The sequence below is a fragment of the Trichoplusia ni genome, chromosome 15, assembly GCF_003590095.1.
Source record: "Trichoplusia ni isolate ovarian cell line Hi5 chromosome 15, tn1, whole genome shotgun sequence".
Taxonomy (NCBI): Eukaryota; Metazoa; Arthropoda; class Insecta; order Lepidoptera; family Noctuidae; genus Trichoplusia; species Trichoplusia ni.
The window spans coordinates 27,980-47,292 of NC_039492.1; positions in this window are offsets into that span (position 1 = coordinate 27,980).

A 19,313-nucleotide genomic window follows, 5' to 3' on the forward strand; every position below is an offset into this window, starting at 1 on the left:
TTTAAAGTTGGGTTGGATTTAATTAAAGGTTATGTAAAGTAGCGGTTTTTCTTTTGTTTTATTTAGAAAGATTAGCTGACCTGTCCTAACATACTTTAATTATACTCGTACTATAGTTTTAGTAGTTCAATTTACAAAGCGCTTATTTATTGGCCTCTGCATAATTGATATACCTATATCCACGCGTTACGTGCTTAGTTACTGAGGTACTTCCACAATTCAACCAAAACAGTTCTTCATGAAAATTTATTCTTCGTTGTCTCTTTTCCATATATCAAAATGACCAGGAACTGAATACAACTTATATTTCTCCCAGCACTAACGCTGAACTGACAAATCAAAGTCATGTCACATGTCAAAGAGGTACTTTACTTCCATACATTTGAAGCCTTCCATTCACGATTACACTGATGCGATGTAACATTGTCTGGTACTTCTGGACTATCGCAGTATTCAATTCAAAAGCCTTCAGTCCGTCTTCACGAACCTCTAGGTGTTTGTCAAATCACTCGGGCCACCAGTAATCGCAGCGACAGCCGACCACCCGCGCGCTACCGAGAATAACACGTGTAGTGTTAGGTTACAGTCGCATAAATGTCTTATGATTTACTGAGGTTTGAGCGATGACGAACCTTTTTGGTTTTAATTGTATATGTGTGACAGGGGAAGATGTTCTGGCAGAGCAGTTTCACCTGATCTTCTTGTAATTTTGCTTCTTGTTACTCGCTGCACGGATAGTCGAGTGGCGTTTGGTCTCTGTGTAGGACATGCGTTTATGTGATCCACGAATGCTTAAATTGTCTCAAGTTCGTGTCTTTCTGCGTGTAAATTGACTGTTTCTGACATAAGGATTAAATTCTACAGTGTGGGAGTAATTTGGAATAAAAAAAAACAATTGTTTTTGTTCTATTATTATTTTACGGAAAATTTTCTGTGTTATGCGAGGAGGCCTATCACCAACTCGTAAAGTCTGTTGCAGATGTGGAAGAAAAAAACAGCAATAATCGGCACAAAGGTAGCAGTCTTGCTTTAAGGGATTGTGGTACAGCCAGATTTTGACCAAAGCACGTTTTAATTTCTTATGGAGCATGTATGAGAACATGCTCCATAAGAAATTCAAACGAACATTTAAATTCTGTTCTAAGAAATTTACAATTACTATTTCACCCAACACAGTCACGTGACCAGCTCCACAACCGTCACTTCGCACCAGTAAATTTTGACTCGCAAAATTGATTGAATATAAATAAACCGAATGTGCAGTCCACGTCACCCTGTTGCAACAACTTCTACGTTTCTAAAGCTTAACACCTATCACTTGTCTCATCTCACACTGAGCAATTGTTCCTTATGATGAACTTCAATTGAAATTAAGCCCTAAGTTGGGAGGTAAAAGGTAGGTTTTTGATTGAGGCCTGTTTCTCTCTCGACCTACGGCCCCACGATCCATTTCATCTCTTCGGAGCATAAACTACATTATAGGCGTCAATTGTTAACAACCTTTCGATTCTCGTGAACAGATTGTATCGATTACGTCGCTTATTTTCTCGCACTAGCGACTCGATTGTTTTATTCGATTCTCACCCCAAGGCTTAGATCATGCGTTCTTAAAATGCGATAGAACGCGTACAATTATTTTTGAAGTGCTCGCTGTGTTTTTTTTTTACTTTTAGTAAGCAAATTTCGACCTGTGAATTTTTGTACTGGGTAAGTCGTTATTTGATTACATTTTGACAGCAATGCCATTGTGAAATTGTAGGTGGTACATTTGACTTTGCTAGTAACAGCGACAAATGGCTTGAAACGAATTAATTAAATAACAACAACCAATTAGTACAAAACCAAGTTTATTTATTTTAGTAACAAGCTTATCTCTTTATCTCTAACCTAAGTTAAATTATCGTCCATTCCTTTTATCAAAGCCCAAATATTCAAGCAAGAACAAATATTATTCTATGATATAAATAAGTAAGCCAATCAACGTGGAATATTGTCTCTTCGATAGTCCCGTATAAGCAGTACAACATTATTAAGAATCGATTGCTTATCCTGCAGCAAGCCATACATAACATTTTGAAGTTAGGATTTTGACACTTGCGTTCAATATCGATTTATCTCATATGACGGATGCTATTAGCTAAGTTCTTTCGTGATTTTGAAGCGTATGCTAATGTGATAAGGTTGGTTTTTATGTGTGGGTGAGTGGGCGTACTTTTTATGGGCTTATTGTTTAAGGACAGTGTTCGTTTGTTTTGACAGTCAGTGTTCGGTTACGGGTGACTACGATTATGCGATTGTGTGGAGCGTTTTAGATCGAGAGATAATGATGTGTACACACGGCTTTATAGTTAGTAAAGCCGGGTACACGTGTTGGGGAGATTTTCTATTGCCTCGATTTGAAAATTGTAATTGTACTTTTTCTGGTATCTAATGGTGACAACGTTAAAAAATAGCACAGATTATTAAGATATTGATTTAAATCACTATAAAAATATTAATAAACCTAAAATTTAAATTAAATTTGCAGTCTCCGGCTGGTATAAATTGCCAAAGATATATCAACAAAATCTCGTTTCAACATTTCACCCTTTATACAAAACAAACAAAATTTGAATGTCTCAATCCGTTCCAAAGAGCTATGAAGCCACAAACAGACAGACAAATCAAACTTAAAACACCACTCTTTTTTCCTCACAGTTTAAAAAGGGCAAATATCAACTAGGCCAAAACCAAGACTACCACTAATACTAATATGAACTCATACCATCTAATTCTCAGACCTCCCATCCCCATGAGCAGTGTATCACGCTGCTCGGGCACACATGGACGCGTCCGGCCGTGTTTTTGTGGCTGTTAATGGTTCGATCCACAGATAAGATAACGACACAATGTTTTACTTTAATTATATACGTGTTTGTGTTATACATCTATTAATGATTGTTATTACAGAGCTACTATGAGATTAGGGGTGCTGGTTTGGTTTTTAGATGACGTTCTCGTGGTGTTGTTGTGTTTTTGGGGTTTTCTGCTGGTTATTCAATTTTTTGATTTTTTTACTTCTTTGTGTAAGTTGAAGGCTGACACTATGTTTATAGCATAATCTATTTAAGATATTACATATTAAAACAATTGCTGGAATTTAGACCTGCAACTATGTGCATAATAATTGAATCTTTGAAACCCCTAGTTCACATAAATACTTAGACCTTTGTTTAGTCCTAGCTACCGCATTAGGTTAAGTAACCTGTAATGGTGTGATAATTAAATAAATAAAAATAAATAAATAAAGATTATTTATGGAATACCTTTCAATATCAGTTAGTAATATTTACAAAAGATGATGAATTGGTATTAGCCTTATTTTAGTTTAACAAATTTAGTAATAGAAACCATGGTGGTAACTATTGAGCACATTTATAAAATATTTAATAAATAAATATATGGATTTCAAGGGCCCTATACAGCGTCTGAGTTTTTGGTTATTCTTGTATATTTTTGATAGCTCAATAACCCTTTATAATTATTTATTATTATTACCCTCGGTAAAACCGTTAATATTATTATTATTTAATTACCATAGTCGATAAAACAAAACCGAATACCCAAATAAACAGCAATTAATCTACAGAAATACAGAAACGTGTTTAACAGTACCGGAGCGATGTGGACCCGATACGTTTGCCTTAATACGCGCCCACGCACTATTGTCTAAACGCAATGCGTACGCGCAGATAAAATCGTTTGTAGAACAACAGTGTGCACCGGCTTTATAAGGGCTGTACAGACACGAGTATCGTGCGATAGGTGGAGTGGATTTATCTTCACGCTTATTCGGTGCGGTGTGGGCAGTATTGGGTAGAATTGGATATTCGAGTTTGCTTAATTTCTTCAGCCTTATTGGAGAAGTTGGTGTTGACTGGTTCATTAAGTTGTCTGAATATGTCTTCGAAGGTGAATTATTGGTACAGGTTGTTTTATTAATGGGTCTCTGGTGCTGTTTTGTTTTGTATTAAAGGCAAGATTTTCGGTGTGTATTCAGTAGACGTATCGATTTTAGTAGATTCATGTTAAATTCTTGACTTTTTTTGCCACTTACTTAACCTATATTGTGAATCACTTCTTTTTGATATTCAAGGTCTGTCCCAACAAATTGGGCGTCATGCTAGAGGTATCTAATTTTTGATAAATCATTTCACTATCTCTAGCTAAGGCCTATGTTTTGCTAGACTTAGCAAGTATATTGTTCCTCTTGTTTTACTTTTCGTTCAAGCACCGTACCATGTCCCTAATTAGAACCGTCTATACAATACCTATTAAAACATAGCCGAAAGGCAGATGTTATCATAGTCATTATAACATAGTACGTACACGTATTTTACACGTCATTATTCGTCAAAATGGCTGCAATTTGCCTTTACACCGTCAATTTTGTACAAACACTTATTCAAACGTATTTCAAAATAAGTACCTAGTGTTGTCAAAAACCGATTTTAATCTTTTAAAATTATCGAGTAATCGACGTTACGCTGCGCTCGCGCCGGATGCCAGACCAAAGCTTTATGACGAGACAAACTAAAATAAACAATTACAATTTGACATTTTCATTCGTAATACAATGCAGTAAGGTTTATTATTTATTAAATAGCCTGCAATATTTATGTTTGTATGTCTTTGTGTGATAATAACAGTAACCTGTCATAGTGTGACATTTTCACAGATTATAATCGCGCTATTAAACGACTGTGCGATGGAATAGGCGATAGAAAGATGGTTCATTTAAATAGTGAACATGTTTTTTTATCTAATGGTTTAGTTTTTCTGTAACAATGTGTAACGTGGTGGTAACGGTTTCACTGACTCATTACTATTAGAAAACCGATTTGTAAAAAAAAACCAAACCTATTTAATTATATGTCTGACGAATCATTTGCGCGGTATATGTCAGTGTTTATTTAAAGAATAGCTAGCCTTAAAACTGGTTATCATAATTACTACGTAGTAAAATAGCAGTGCTTTTGATTAGTCAATCCAAACGAAATGTAATAAAACTTAAACGCCATGCTAATTACAAATCGCGAAACCGTTAACGCCAAATCACATCTTCTCGCCATTGCTACACTATCGCCATCTATTGATAACGAAACTATTTAGTTGTAGTCCGCGACCAACAGAGGTCGCTGTTCTACATTGTAGATTTCCGTTTGGAATATTATCAATAGTAAAAGTATATAAGTATTTTGAGTTATTGTGATTGCTTATAAACACGTATTCTGTTTTATTCTCTAAGTTTCCCATTGTTCGAAGTTCGATCGATCAATTTGCGAACCGTTCGTATGATTTAAGGGCTGGCGAAGGGTCGTGCAGATTGACGATAGGACAGCTCACAGCTTATAATTAATTTTTGTATTTGTGCGCTTGTGTGAACTATAAAACTAATAAATGTTACTCGACGGTTTGAAAGCGAATGAGCTTTTGTTTGTTTTCGAATAGTTTATATTTCTGTCGGCGTGGGTTTGTGGGGTAGATGGTTTATGTATTGTTTATAGAGGGCTCTGAAATAAATAATTTAAGATTAGACGTTTCATAGACTAAAAAGATTACATGATAAAAAAGGATTTATTCATGTCGTTTCAGTTTTTTTTTAATATGGATTCAGTTGAATGGAACGGATCCACAATTTTACTGAAAAATAAAGTCATAAACGTAAAAGCAATTATTTACCCAACGAGACCCCACAAAAGAATTAAAACCTCACAAACATGGCTCAATATGAAACTTAAACACTCAGACCAAGTGTTGGAATGCACAAAATAAGTAATAAGACAATTACTTGCTGGCAAATGTTACCGATACGAGCTCCACAATCGGCTCACCAGCACACAATCTCACCATCGGTAATTTGGTAATAAAATGAAAATACGTTCGCCTCTTATCTATAATCCACTCTATATAAATATCCTTCACTATATAAACATTCACGAAACTCTTCCGAAACGTCCCAACCAGCAGGAGGCCCCAATCAAATATGAACCTTTACGACCAAATTGAAACTTAACAGTCATTATCGAACGTTAAGTACTCGTCCGAAAGCAATAAGGATCAATATTGGATGATCATCAAATACCTGTTTTCCTTTCGCGAATGCGTTCCGATTTCGCGTGGCTGCAAATTTAATTTTCTTTAATAAGCTGCTTATGCTGGCGGTATTGGATAAGTTGCTTTATTAGTGGGGGGTAAGGTGGGTTATTGAAAGTTCGCTTGCGTCGTGTTGGAAGGCATGTATCGCGATAGGGAGCATGTTTCATCGGTCCCGATGCAAGTGCAGATAGCAGCCCCGCCCATGCTTTTTTCGTGGTTTCTCCTAAGTAACAATGGGGTGATCTGCTAACTAAATAACGAGTGAGATACATCTCTCCGAGGCGATGTGCGAGAACAATGTTCGCTTTTATTTTCTTCTGATGGTGAGCCCTCTGATGGGATGCTTCGAGGAAACGAAACGTGTTTTTATTTTATAGCGGTTTGTTTTAAATGATTGAAGGATGGCAGCGTGAGTGAGATTGTCGGGATATGTGCTATACTTGAGAATAAAAACATGCTGTATTTAAGTATACACGTTTTTTTCAGTGGGAATACTTTTTCGGAGAATACGATCTTCTCCAAAACTTCGGATCGATTACTTTTTCAAAACTTAAATATACTAATTGGCTCTTCTCTTAATCAAATTAGGCCGTCAGATGGATTTCTTAAAAATATCGGAAACATTATGTTTTCTTTTATGACGAAAACAAAAGATGATACGATACAGTTTTTATTTACTAACAAATGACGTCATAAGTCCTCTTCTACACACTACATATCTGTTTCTAACTTTGATGTCACTTATCTTTGTATTTATTATTTAAAGGAACGTTTCCATTTTTTTTAGAAATCTTCCTTATAGTTTAATTTCATTTTAACACAAATTATTTAAAATCTATTTTCGATATCCTATCGACAAATACGTCATAGCTTAACTAATTTAGTGGTTTAACAGTCGGCTACACAAGAGTGACGTGACGTGAGTAAATCCTTTAAATAAACACTTCCTCATATTGTTATTTAAAAAGTAAAAAAATATTTTAGTTGTAATTGTTAACGTCATTGCCAATGGGATATCCTCATTTATGTCCCCAATTGGTTATTTGAATACCGGTTTGGGGGAATTACAGGTTAGATAATAACAACTATATTCATTGTTTTACTACGAAAGTATTGGTAGTATCTGGGATGATGTTTTTGAGGTTTGAATCATAATTATATTCAATTTTAATGTAAGGTTTCATGTAAAGTATTCCGGTATGTACTAGGTAGTGCTGTCTTGGGAATAGTGAAACTGGTGTTAAATATGTTAGTTCTTAAAAAGAAAGGATATTGTTACCTACATATATTTGAAATGGGCGATGTTTTACAGACAAATTCAACGATAATTCTATTGGGTATGGTCTTATAGTCATTAAAGGGCCTATTATTAAAATTATTACAAGTTATGTTATGTAAAAATGTTTTTTTAAGTTAAGGATGTACCATTACGTATGTACGTATTTGCAAAAGAGCAGAGCCCCGATTCCGCTATTTACTTGTTGAAAAATTATTTCAAATTGAATTCAAATTGACACTATTCGTATTCTCAGCAGGTTGCCGACACAATAATTGAAAATACATTATATTAAAATGAGTGTACCGCGATTCTAGTGGTTAAGAGAACACCGATGTAAAATGCAACTGGCTAGAAAACGAATGAGTTAGGTAATAATCATTTAAAGACTATTAAAAATAGTAGAATTGGGGCCTAGGAATGGATCCGGAAAACCCACATCTCAAAAAGACTCCCGGACACATCCTTTAAAGCAATCATGAGGAAACAACTACACGACATCGATATACGAGCAGTTATAATTTTCCGTTAAATTTGTCCTTTATTCGCCTTGTTTTTAATTAAGCTTGAGTTTTCCTTGTTTTATCGTTTGTTTGTTGAAGTCTATTGATTAGGACTTTTTGATTCACGGAACACGGTTAAAGGAAAACCGCGTCCGAGTTAATAAGTCGTGGACGGGTTAGGGGTCATTTTTATGAAACCAACTGATTCTTTAGCTGTTAGGTTTTAGTGTTATTGTTTAGTTTATACTGGGATGTGGGAATTTAATTCTATTCTTTCGGTCTGTACTCCTCACCTTGAACTTTTCCCAACTATATTGGGAGTTGTATGTCTTCTTTATTAGTATATGGTTTCTGTTAGCCGTAGATCGAGATACTTAAATGGAATTAGAGAAGAGTCTTTACCTTGTAATGTAAAAAAATATTTTCGCAATCGTATGGCGTGAAACTTTTCTAGGTTAAATCAAAAGGCATAGTGTACCTACTTTTAACTAAGGTATAAAGCGAATAACTAATATTTTTTTTAACATATTAACTCCTGTGTAGTATCACAGCTGTTTCACATTCCAGACAATGATAATACAGAACGAACTCCTTATGGTCAAATAATCATGGTTGTAGGTCCAATTAAAGAGCAATAAAACTTTATAACTTAACCTCCACGCAGGCAATTTTGAAGATTAGTTAAAAATTCTAGTTTATCAATATGAGAGTCATTTTGAATGGAATTTTGAGGTAATCTTAAAGCTCATTTACAACTTCTAAGGTGTTGTCAATGTAAGTGTTTTTCTACATCGGTTATGTGAAAGCTTTCGCCAGTTTAGTTTTAATGTTTAACGGTTAACTTTAACCACTTAACCAAAGTTCATGGTTACTATTCGTGGGAAGTTTTTTACTTACTTTTAAAATAGTAACTTCTTACAACTTCTTTTGGCCTTGATTTTATTAATAGGTCTTACTGATATTAAAACAGTTTGAAGCTTAATAAATCTTGTAAGATTTGGTGAACATTTTTTTGACTGCGCATTTCATTTAAACAGAAAAAAGCCTTCTTACTTTGGGTATTAGAGGTCGTTATTTAACACCAAATTTTCTAGTATTACACTGACTAACTGAAAGATGACTTAAAAAGTTCTTTCACCAAGTCAAACCCCCTTAAAACACCAACAAATAATTTCAAAAGATTATAAAAGTGATGGTCAGTTCCTCTCGCGGTTCAGAGATGGCGCTAGTGCGGTTCCCGCCAAACGTGTCCGACATGTTGGTTGGTGGGAGGGGCCTATCTGCCCCCGCCTCTAGGCCTACTTCAAACTTGATTTTGTCTCATAACATAAAAATATCTAGTTTGTTTAGTTTTTTATTGATTACCAACCTTCTTGATTCGTACCTAGATTTCTGTTGTATGGATGTATGTAGTACCGATTTCTGTTACTTTCTTAGCAACATAATTAATAGTCTGACTAATAATGTATATACATTTTATTTTATTATGTGTTATTTTGGAAATTTTAGGTTGATTGTTTAAATTAATAACAAATAAGTGTGCAGTGATTTTTTGGTGTATTTACATAGCTGTCTTTTTTTCCAAGTTACTTGGTCACAACATTAATTATGATGAGAAAAGTAGTCACGGAATAAAAACACTTTTAAATGAATTTAATTTCTGCCTGCGAAAATTTTAAATAGGGAAATGTAAACTATTTTGTAGAACTTAAGAATTCTTCTAAAGTCCTGTCCTTTAAGAGGCTTATATCTTTATAAGCCTCTTAAAGGCTTTTTGTGTCACACCAAAAACTCCTAAAGTAAAACATATATATACAAAAACGTCATTTTAAAATACCTAACAAAAACTCATTAAAAATCCAAAATATCCCCCTCAAATCCACCCTTTGAAAATGACACCTATTTTCAAAAGCTCCAATACCATTTTTCACTTAAAACTGTTAATAAGCAAAGCTCTTTACCCGGCTGTACCCGGCGTGTCAACAAACCGATCCGTTTACCATTGATCAATGGTGTTCGATGTTGTACAAACAAATTAGCGCAGCCATCGACTTGACAACACTTTTATTAAGAAATGAATCGAGACGGGAGCGTAGGGTTGGCAAGAGAGAGAAAATAGTTTAGGAATTTTATTTTTGAGTTTTTGTTCAGATTGTTTGAGCTTTTTGTAACTATTATGTATTTGATATTGCTTGGAATTAGTCATCATGAGTAGTATAAAATAAATCTTTTGACGTCATTATGTCAATATTTGAAGATTGATATTTACTAACGGTACACTTTATAATATGAAAATACTATAAAAAAAATCATGTTATAAACTGTTAAAAATTAACATTACAACACACACTGACACAACAGGAGGGTATATAAACATTTTTTCCATCGATCCATAACCGGGCTTTGACAGGAAATTATAAATAAAAATCCTCAAGTAATTTTTGACCAGCCCGTAACGTACAACACGTCATCTCCATTAAATTCTAATAACGAAAATTAAAACACAAATCCTTTAACAATACCACACTTCATACACCAAAACTTAATACCCCATTACATTGAGACATTACCAATGCTCCCACAAATGCCTGCCAACCCTAGCTCGCCTCGCGCCCGCCCGCGGCGTCGCATATAAATTAAGGATTTACACATAATGTTTCATTTTTCAAGTCTGGTAATGTCGTTCATTGACGCGACTGGACGGATCATTGATGTTCAATAAGATAGCGGTAATGAGTTTGCTCAGATTTTTATGGGCTTGGGAACTGTTGGGGTGAGTGTTGTGGTAGTGGGGATCGGCTGTTGTTTTCTATTTTGTTTCGTGATTGTGTGGTTCTCTAAATACAAAATTATTTTGATATTTTTTAAGACATTTTGTTTTTCTTACGAATATAATGTTAGGTATTTACTTCGATACTATATTTATTATTTTGAAAAATTGTCCGCTTCCCAATAAAAGGAGAACATCAAAATGTTAATTTTTTACACACTTTCATATAAATCTAAAGCGCTTTACTTTATAAAACGATGACTAAACAAAAACTCAGAAACTGACACAAAAGTTTAATGGCCGTCTCGAATACAATCTCAAAATATCATTAAGTTAACTGCTTAAAATTCGCGATGACGTTTCCCGCGCGATTTGTAAACATGACGTCACTTCCGGTGAGGCCGCGGCGGAAATTCGACCTCCCGTCTTCGAGAGGGCGGGAGGGGAACTGATCCTGTTATACCACGAGAGTTTGGTTATGTATAGATGATATTTTTGTACTTTTTGTTAAAATTGTTGGATGAAATTGGCATAAGCACGTGATGAATTAGACGTTACAAATGTGTGGATAAGTTTTTGAGCATAACTCTTTGTGAAAAGCTAAGCTTTGACGAAGGCGATTCTATTCGATGGGGACAGAGGAAAATTCTTCATTGCAGGATTTCTAATGACATTTTTAATTAGTTATAGTCAGGGACCGGCCGGATACTCATTGAAAGGGTTTTTGAAGGGGTTTTTTTAAGCGCTTCAAGAAAAAACAATATGACATATGTTACACCTTCGAACGGATTACTGGAACCCTGTTCCGAACAGGTTACCCTTTCACTACCCTGTAACACTGTAACAGGGTAACCCACTCCAACCTAAGACAATGTAATATGCACTCTTTATCATAGACATTAGTTTGAAAATAGTATAACCACGAGCGCACGTGACATCTTACCGCCCAGCGGCGCCATTGTTGCATTTACCGAGCGACTTGTAAACATGGAATAAAAATCATTGTGGATATGACCTTACAGTTTAATTTTGCTTGTCGCACATTTCAAACGTTGTGATATATATTTTTCGTGTCTATACTTGTACACCAGGGTCGATAATTTTTAAAACCAAAAAAAAAATAGTAGGATGAAACCCATTAGAAAAGTAGGGGAATATTATAAAAATGAAAGGAAAAATAATTTACGGGCGATCTGAGGTCGGGAAGGGGTGGGAGTGACGTTTGAAGAGTAAAAAACGGTTTTTCTCGATTTCCGGCAAAAGTAAAATTCGTATCAAAAAAGTCAAATTGCAAAGTTGTAGGTAATAAAAAGATCTAAAACTTTTGTGTTTACATTTTTTTCACATAACCTCAAAATTTATGTGAAAGATCCAAAAGATTGTGGTTTTTATTTTTATCTTTTACAAAAATTTATTTTTGTAACGAAATTTGGTGAAAGCTTACTTTTTTGTGTCCCAAATACGCTGTAATTTATTTGATTAAAAATATTTATTTTTTCACCTTATTTTGAATTAATATAAAAAAACACTCTAATTTTCAATCGAAAATTCACCAGTCAAATCTTCTCAGAAAATGCAAAAAATAAAAAAAAACCTGATTTTTTTTTTAAATTATTATAAATAATTTCATCTAAAAAATTTGATCTGAGGTTTTAGGCTAGGTATATAAAATTACGCTCCAACTAATAGGAGCGAAGATTTAATGGAAAATGCGGCAAATACGGGGAAAAATATCAATCTTCGAGGGCTTTCGTTCAAAAATTCCTAACTTATATCTTCTAACCACGCGGACGAAGTCGCGGGCAACAGCTAGTTACCTATATGAAGTTTCGCGCGTAGGTAGTTTGTCCGAGAGGCGCGAGTCGCGGCGCGACACGTCGGCGATAGAAGAAAATCAGCTGTAGTCTTAGTAAAGCAATGAGGGGCCGCTAGGGTGCAAGTATGCAGCTCAAGTTTAGTGGGTAATTCAGGGTAACACGAATAAAAGCCTTTCGTGAAGGTAACCACTTCAATGGGTTAAGTTATTGAAGGGGTTAACCCCTTCACGTGGTTACCCTAATGAAGGTGTTAACCATTTCGCTGGGTTTCGAGGATGTAACTCGAACAAAAGGTAACACTGCGATATGAGTTACCCCGTGTACGGGTTACCCTGTCAAACGGCTTAACTCTAAAGTGGGGTTGTCCGGTCCCTGGTTATAGTTCATAATTACTCCAGCACAACTGCTGCCCTAGATATAAATTAATTTTACTAAGTATTCATTTTATTTGAAAAAGTCTAATGTTACTCAGATTTGAGAACTTGCAAATATTTGAGGTTTGTGGCAACGAGACTTGCTTGCAGACTCCTGGTAAATCAACCAAAGCCTAACCACCACCTAAACATATCATAAAAATCTTGATAAAAAAATCACGAAGCCCCAAAACAAGTAATTTTCATTAATTTATATCTCGAAGAAATTTTTAGCTGCTTCTACAAGAAAAAATATAATTAAGCTAATTGGAAAAAATGTCTAAAAGCCTTATAACTCACCGCTTAATGCGTTCGCCGTTTTGTAAATGTTTCTCTATCCCAGAAATAAAAATGTTGCAAATTAAAAGTGAATTTCTTTAACGACTGCGTAGATGATACGAAATGAGAATCCTCGTTTGTTTTTATTATTAAGATGCTGGGTTACCGGGATCCTGTAAAGGTATGAAGTAATATTAGACCTTTTTAGTCTGAGAATAAAAAATCTCGGTGTCAGGGTAAGAGAGTAAAAGTGGTAGAGAAATTCAGTTCTTTCCTATGCAAGTTGCTGTTTAGATTATATGTGTAATTGTTTGTGTAAATATTATTGAGAGTAACTTTCAGTGGTTAACAAATTGGAAACTTGGAAGAGAGAGAGCTACAAGGAAACTTTTTCGGAATAGTTAAGTCGCTTTTTTTGTGATATTATAATAATTATAAATGTTTTCTTTTTTTAACCGACTTCAAAAAAAGCAGGAGGTTCTCAATTCGACTGTATTTTTTTTTTTTTTTTTTATGTTTGTTACCTCGTAACTTGCGATTGGGTGAACCGATTTTCATGATTCTTTTTTTATTTGAAAGCTTGTGCTTCCCGTGTGGTCCCATTATCACCATTTCAATATCTGATGATGGGATCTTGTAGAAATCGGGGGAACTCTTCAATAAATAACAGCAGATTAACCCCAATTGTTGCTATAGCATATCTAAGCATTGTTTACGCCATCACACAACATATTATCACGCCTGTACTCACTACAAAGGTTATAAAAACTATTTCGAAAAAAAATGATGTTCAAGGGCACTTACAAAGTTTTACAAAAAACGCAATACTGAAACTAATTTGAAGTCGGTTTTTTTTGTGAAAATTGTTGTGTCTCAACACCGTCATTATGTACGGGCTAGCCGCTTAATTTGTCATCAAAACCTATACATTTTTCAGGTAAGTGTTTCTTGAACTTTTTAATCGCCTCAAGTTGTAAGTAACACGAAATATTTTGTAGCTATTGCAATATAGCTTATCATTTGGAGCGTTAATAATGATTACCTATCAAACGATTTAAAAATTTTACTTAAATGTTTGTGAAGCGAGACGAAAGGAGGTAAATATCAAACAAGCAATTACTTACATCCTGCAAGCTTTAAAGTAAATCAGCAGCTAACACTCACATCACAAAAACATCAAAAAGAAACATACCAGAACTGACATGCATGCCTCTATACCCCACAAACGCGCATAAACAGAAATTACCCCACTCCACACATCATTAAAAAAACCGTACAAACGTGAACAAAGTTTCTGTTGGCCACAATACGCGAGATAGCCCACTTCGAATGCTTAAGCCGCCGACGCAAGCTTAACTATTGTTCCAACGCGACGTCGCCTGCACATAATGTGCCGCATTTGAATTGTCTGAGCAGATTAAAAAGTTTGCAATATGTGAGCTCTTTTGCGGTATTGATTTTGCATGTATTTGTTTGCTAAATGCGGTGGGTTTTGTTCTTTTTTGTGCGGATCTATAATCTATAGGTACTGAGGTTGATGATTTGGGGCTGAACTAAGTTGTTGGCTGGTATTTATGAAAAGAGAGTTCAAAGTTTAAGGTGTTCAAAGACTTTACTGTATTTTTTTCGGCTGTATAATAATGGGACTTAAATTGACTTATTTGAGTTTTCAAGTATTGTTTTTTTTTTAATACTATCTAATGATTGAAATTTGATCAAAAGTACCCAGTATGTTGTAATTACTCATTGCCAGCCTCGTAAGCACTCTCCTAGTCGGTAGTGATGCCGATGAATATTTGATGCCTTATTTAGAATAAGGTAGCAGAAACGTTTTTGTTTTAAGTGCACATAGATTAAACAAATTATTTCTTATATTATTATTATATTTTTTTTGCATAGGTAAGTCTTGAAAGCTTTTGCTAAAAAATCTAAATAACGATTACGTCAATTAAACACAATTAGTTGAACTTAATTTTGGAAGGAAAGAAATCACTGGTCCGCGACTACTGGTTTTTAAAACAAAACTACATAACCATGTTATGTCCTAAATAACATTAACTGTTAAACAAAGCCTCCCAAAACAATCAAAACAAAATCCACCTGTCATGTTCGTTCATCATCCATCTGAGAGTCGTCCGAGCGTTCCGTTGCGTCTCGTCCTAACCTGTCCCATTTCATCCCGTTTCGTCCCGACCCGTCCCGTCCTGCCCCGTCTCGCCGAGGAAATTAACACTACGCATACGAATTGCGATGGTTGTGTGCTCACGCAAAAACTTGGACCGATTGGGATCAAAGTGAGTACGTATGGGGAAACAAACGATGGTGTTAGGTGTGGTGTTAATATGTTGAGAATGAAGTGGTGGAAGGATTTTATAGATGATACTTTGTTATAAATTTTAAGATGGAGGAAATTTTCTTGGGCTGTTGTGAATGAGATTTGCTTGGTATGCTGTACTGCTTGTGCTTTGAACAAAATCTTTAAGCTTTGAACATATTCTTTGCTTTGTTTATAATTGGTTGAGTGACTTAATAAACCTACTTATAGTTTGTGGTTTATAATATGTGGAACTTTTTTTATTATAATAGTAAGACAAGGAGCTTTTGATCCGAAATATTTATTTGTTAATCGATGACTGAATTTATTTTATTTGTAAGTGTAACGAAGTAAATCAATGAAAAGAAAGTTATCTGCAAAACTACAGGTTCCAGTGGTATGCTAGCTGACAGCTAAGCTGTAGGTAACTTGTAAGCAAATATATTTACAGCCTTTCACGATTTGTTCAGTATGATTGTATAAGAAATATACCCAGACTCCCACTAACTTATCTAGTCCAAGTTTATTTCTCACGTACCGATAGCCAAAAGCTAACTTGCAAACAAAATAGTGTAAATTCGGAGCATTGAATTCAAGTAGTACAAAACAACTGCACGGTATCCGAGTCGCAGCGATAACGCAGCGATAACGTTGCGATAACGTGGCGATAACGCGGCGATCACGTTACACTATCGTTGGAGTCACATTGTTCGATATCGTCGACGTGCACTTTCGCTAGATGTAGGGGTGGCTCGTGGAGAAAAGTTCTTTTTTAAACTTTTGATGTTGGGTACTTTTATTGGGTGCAGAAATATAAGTAAACTAGTAATTATTGGTAAGAAGGTTACCATTTACTTTAATAAACCTTATTTTTAAACCTTACTTCAGATTTTCATATTGACTCGTTATGTTAACGAAATTTTATATGTTTTTGAATTTCGTATGAAATTGCGTCTGGTATAGTTAAAAGCTCTGTTCTAATGTCGGGATCAAATTGAAAGCTTGCATTAATTAGTCATTGTAGAGCTTCAGATCTACTCAGTAGGTACTTTACGTTGTAAATGAGTTTAAAACTGTCTTAATAACATTTTAAAGCATAAAACACATTCTTCTATCTTCTGATTAAACTGCATTGTTGATCGTCATTTACTTTTCAATTAAGTAATTTAACAGTCCGATGTGCAAAGCCGAAATTGACAAAATACATATAGGGACAAATAATAGATGCCAGACGATAGAAAAAGATGAAAAGCGCCCAGCACTTATGATGATGGTGTACAGGCTGCATTACGTGTGAAACATAACAATTAAACTCTAGACGTTAATACAAACAGCAGTGCCTTAACACAATGGAAAATAACCAAAGCTTCAATCCACTCCCTGGGGGTACAGCACAGCCCTACAAAGCGATGCAAGTTGCAGGCGATAGAGCATTGTCCTCGATAAACTTGTTATTGCTCTGATAAAAGGAAAGTCGCTATCGAAGAAGCTTATTTGTAAATACGCCACTTAATTAGTGATATAAAGGTGACATGCACTTATCAAGATGTTGTGGTTTTGTGTCATCACTGCCAGACGTTTTTAAGGTCTACTTGAAATTACTTAATATTGTTAATGTAATTTTTAATCGTTATTTTTATTAAAAACTTGCTCGTAATACGAGTAGATTATGCAAGTTTTAATGTATCACGGTTGCGGTGCGATCAAAACCATGAACATTCGTTTATGCAAACCCTCGCGACACAAGTATATAAGCTACGTCTTTAAATAGTGCAGGAAATGTTACAAAAAGAAATACTGGCAGTCTGAAGGCTATGTTCATAATAATTAAAAAAACAAAATCAATCAATAAGTTTTTATTTCAAATATACTTTTTCAGGCACTTTTAAAACGTTACAAATGATTCCAAAATCAAAATAATGATAAGGAAGGTTTTGGTTCAAGTAGCTGTCGCTTTTGAGGAACTTTTAAAACGTTCTATTCAAAAACAAAAACAAAATGCATTTATTCAAATTAGGCTACAAAGTAGCAATTGTTGAAGGTCAGATTACATTGGACAGCACCCAGTTTCGCCCGCCCTTCACCGCTTCCTAAGTGCTTTTGCTGGCCGACAATGATTGCCAAAAAAAACAGTTTATTTTTTATTTCAAGTAGGGCCGTTATTCACTCACATTTCTATACCCGTTCTATTAACCCTATTAATCTATATACGTTACTGCTGACATTGTCCCCTACATAGTAACAATGTTGCACATTCTTAGAGTAACTGAACGGCGATATGACGAACTGTTTTGACTCGTTCATTTTTATCAACAGTTAAGAAATGTCTGGGACTGATAGTAACGGAATTATATTCAGTGTGCTTGTTTGCGTGTGGTCTCAAATCATGTTATTTATAGATGGTAACACTGGTATTGGTAGAAAATACGTTTTTTTTCTATCAGCTGTTTTTTTCTGACAGTTAGGCGAAGGTAATCTTTTCTTTCATAAAAATGGATGTTGCATTTTGCGGAAAACTGGGCGTCGGCAATTATTACATAATCTGTGAATCTGATAACTTCATCTCAGCCTATAATATCACATTTGTCTGCGTATCTTCTAATATATAAAATTCCCGTGTCACGATGTTAGTTACCGTACTCCTCCGAAACGGCTCGACCGATTTTTAATAAATTTTGTATACATATTGGGTAAGTCTGAGAATAGATCAACATCTATTTGTCATACCCCTAAGTGATAAGGGTTGCTCACACAAAAAAAATATTTTATTTTTTGGACGAAATTGTTTGTTTTTATTTTTTTTAATAATGTGGCATTAAAAATACATAAAAATAGAAAAAAAAATTCGGCAAAACAACGTTTGCTGGGTCAACTAGTAATTAATAAAATTACTAAACTTAAACTTGTATGCATAGAAATCTAACAACCCTACCAACAACTAATATATTATGTTAAAAATCTATCCCCTACCCTACATACACAACAAGATACACATACACATACAAAACACATCAACAATCCTAAAAACGTTATCAAAATCCACGAAGAGGTTTATCAGTGATCTACAAAAGTTACATCGACTGGCACAAAATCGCCACAACCGGGAATCGAACGGGCAACAAAGGCGCCGACGCCTCCGCCCTTATATTTATTGCAAATTATGAAGCTTATCGGGAAATCTCCAGCACTCGATAATGGAGTTCATACGGACGTTGGAAATGTAAGGATACGACAGTCGTACCAAATATTATAATAGATTGTTCTTATTTTTAATGAATTAACTAAAATACTGTGTCTTATAAGGAATTAGCGTTTTTACTGTATGATGATTTTGAATTAGATTGTTCCATAGCCAATTTTGTTTTAACATCTAGCAATATCTAGTGGGTATGTTGGTTCTTTTTTGGAAATAAAAATATATTATATAATAACAATCAATTTTCCTTAAAAGCAACTTAGCTTAACTAAACTTTTATGTGCATTAATGACGTTCAACGGCTCTGAAAATTCCTTAAATCGATGCATTTTCTGATTAACAATCACAACAATACACTTCTCAAAATATTTTCAAACACGAAATGTCTTATCCATGATATTCTATCGTGCGGGGCCACCTCAGAGCTATTGACAGAGGCAGCGTAACGTTGATACCGATAGATTTATTCGCCATTACACCGATCCACAGATAATTACCATTTTTATTCATCCTCTAACGACCTTGCTAAGTTCGGACTGTGTTTTGTTTTTCTGTTGGATTGCTGCGCGGTTAGCCAAGTGGTTGAGGTAACCACGATGAACTTACC